We start from the raw sequence: 3,074 nt of genomic DNA, 5'->3' as shown, positions 1-3,074 counted from the left end.
TAAAAATCGCCGTTAGTTTCGTTAGCGTTACATTAATTCTAAAAACTGACGAGCCGCTGCGCTGTGTGCCGCAGCCCAACCTCCCCCCCTCAATGCTGGGCGAGCTCCTCTGGCCACGCCTGGGATGAAAAACGGGTGGCTTTTAGGAAATAAAAAAATTAAAAAAAAAAAGGAGAAATAATAAAACCTCTCTTTCTCTCTCTCTCTGCCTGTGTTAGTCCAACGAAAGGGATAGCGTCGGGAGGCGAGGGAGGAGAAGGGGGAGGCTGTGGGATGGAGAGAGCCCTCCCCGTACCCCTCGGCTGTGCATCCTCGCAGTGCCACGGGAATGGGGGTGGGGGGGTCTGTGTGGGGGTCTTTGGTTTGCACAGGGTGGCCGTGGTGGGGGCTCAGCCCCATCCTTACAGTGCTGGGGAGCACGGGGCTACCAGGCACAGGGTCCCTCCCCCAGTGAGGTGCTTTGGTGCGTTGAGGTGTTAGATGGGGTGGCAACAGCCCATGCCCACCCCGGGAGGGGGGACACCACCTCTCCGGTGGCACTGGATGGGTGGGAGGGAGGGAGGGAGGGAGCAGAGCTGTGGGAGCCATGGAGAAAGGCGTGGGGGTGTCCCTCATCGTGGCAGCCCTACCCGGCCACCCCAAGGGACACCCAAGCCCCATCTTGGTCCTCTCCCCGTTGGGTGACGCCCTTCCACCCACCCCGGAGGTGCGCTCCTCTCCTGCGGGGGGGACGCCCAGCACTCGCCTGGCTAGAGAAGCACCGGGGGGGGGTGGTTAGGGGGCATCTGAGCTTCCCAGTTACACGGGCGTAATTAGTGCACCATTAATAACCATTAGTAACCACTTTGGCTCTGCTAACCAACTGCGGCGAGGCCCCCACCCCGCTTTAGCACGGGCTTCCTGATGCCAACACCTCCCCGAGCCACTGGGTAAAGCGACGCCTGGCAAAAAACCACCACCCCCCAAAAAAACCCACAGCACATCCCCCACTCCCCACCCAGCCCTTCTCCCCCCATCACAGCCATGGGACAAACTCCCACCACCACTCCCCCCAATCTCAGCTCGGCCGTGACCCCCCCGAGACACTGGAAAGAGAGCAACGGAGAGCGAGCTCAGGCTCGTGTGAGCTGCAGAGATTTCTCTTTGGGTTTTGATGTTGTCGGTGGGTGGGATTTGGTTGGTTGTTTTTCACAGAACACTTTGCAGTAGAGGACAAAAACGTGGTGTCGCAGCCCCCGGGGCCGGCGCTGGCACCGCCACCTCCCCCCCCCTCCCCCCCCCCTCCCCCCTCCCCCGGCTCCTGTCCCTCCTCCTGCCCGGCGGCTGTTCCCACTTTCCTTCCTTGGTTTGTTTGGTTTTTTTTCTTTTCTACCTTTGTTTTTTAATATGTGGGGTTTTTTTCCGTTTTCCCTTTTTCTTTTTTCTCCCTTTTGTTTTTTGCTTCCCCCTCCTTTTTCTTCTTTTTCCCCTTTTTGCTTTTTCCTCCTTTTTTCTGTTTCCCCTTCCCCCCCCCCCCGTTTTTTTTTCTCTCCCCCCGCCTTTTCCCCTGTTTTTCTTTTTCATTTTTCCCCCTTTTTTTCTTTTTCCCCTTTTTTCTTTTCCCACTTCCCCCCCCCCCCCCCCCTTTTTTTTTTCCCCTCTTTTTAAACAAGCTCTCTCCTGAAGGGGCGGCCCCTGGCTCTCCGCTGGCAGAAGGAGCCTACGGAAGAGCTCTGGCACTGACACGGGCAGGAACACCCACTCACACATCGCAACACAGCAGTTAGTTTGGCAACACCCCCACCCCCTGTCACAAGTGAGACCTGCACAGACAAAAGGCTCCTGAGTGAGGGCACTGGGGCAGCCCCACCTTAGAAGCAGCAGAGGAGCAGAGCCATCCGGAGCCATCCAGAGCACAGGAAGGGCTATTCAGGGCCTCATTGTCTGCGCCGAGTGACCGTCTGCTGAGAACCGCTCTGGCGGCTCAGAGCTCAGCCCCAGCAGCAGTCTGGAGCCAACGGGGAAAAGTACACTGGGAGGAAGACTGGCAGCCTTCCTCCACAACGCCCCGGAGAGAATGACCACAGTGCTGCCTATTCCCATCGTTTTGTCCAACTCGTTTCTTTTTTTATTAGAAAATTAATAAAAAAACCCTCCAACTCTCAGGTTTCCAAGGCATACAAAATCTCTAAAAGGGAGACACAAGCGTGAGGTGCTGAGGTACCCAAACCTGCCCACGTTAGTCCAACTAAAGGGATAGCGTCGGGAGGCGAGGGAGGAGGAAGGGGGAGGCTGTGGGATGGAGAGAGCCCTCCCCGTACCCCTCGGCTGTGCATCCTCGCAGCGCCGCGGGGAATGGGGGGCTGTGTGTTTGGGGGGGTCTTTGGTTTGCTCCCCTGACCTGCTGGGGGGGGGGGGGGGGATGTCTGGCGGCGGGGTTACAGTCATCGGGCGGTGCTGGGCGGCACGGCGGGAGCCTCCCTTGCTGTGCTGCGAGGCCGGGGCTCCCGGAGCGTGTTTCTGCTCCTGCTGCTTCACCTGCTGGAGCATTTCCCTCATCTTGCGCTGTGCAGTTATGGAAGATGCACCCAGGTGGGATGCGCGTGGCTTTGCCTGCACAGAGGAGTCCATTCACACCCTGGGCGCTGCTCTGCACGGCCTCCAGAACACACATTTTTAGCTCAATCGAGCCAATCTTCAATTTCAGCACTTGCACAGCCGGGGGGAAGCTACCGAAACACCTTCAGTGCCTCTTGGGGGCACAGGGACCACCCAAAAGAAGAGTGGCAGGGTGCTCGGGTGGTGCTGGGCTCAGCAAGCCCCACGCCTTTCCTCGGTGGATGAAAGCGGCCGGGGAAGATCAGGTAAAGCCACGGCCAAACCGCACCTGACTGGCAAAGAAATGCCCAATGATTTTAACGATGACCTCCTCGTTCTCGTCTGGGGTTTGGTCTCGTGGCACAATGACTGCCGCGCTGGTTAAGTTTTGCAGTTCGTTTACCTGGAGCGAACCACAAGAGGGTGATGCCCTTCCACCCACCCCGGAGGTGCGCTCCTCTCCTGCGGGGGGATGCCCAGCGCTCGCCTGGCTAGAG

This window comes from Vanellus vanellus (genome assembly GCF_965231255.1).
Source record: "Vanellus vanellus genome assembly, contig: HAP1_SCAFFOLD_755, whole genome shotgun sequence".
In the NCBI taxonomy this organism is placed as follows: domain Eukaryota; kingdom Metazoa; phylum Chordata; class Aves; order Charadriiformes; family Charadriidae; genus Vanellus; species Vanellus vanellus.
The sequence above is the reverse complement of the archived record's forward strand: the minus strand, read 5'-3'. Positions refer to the sequence as shown.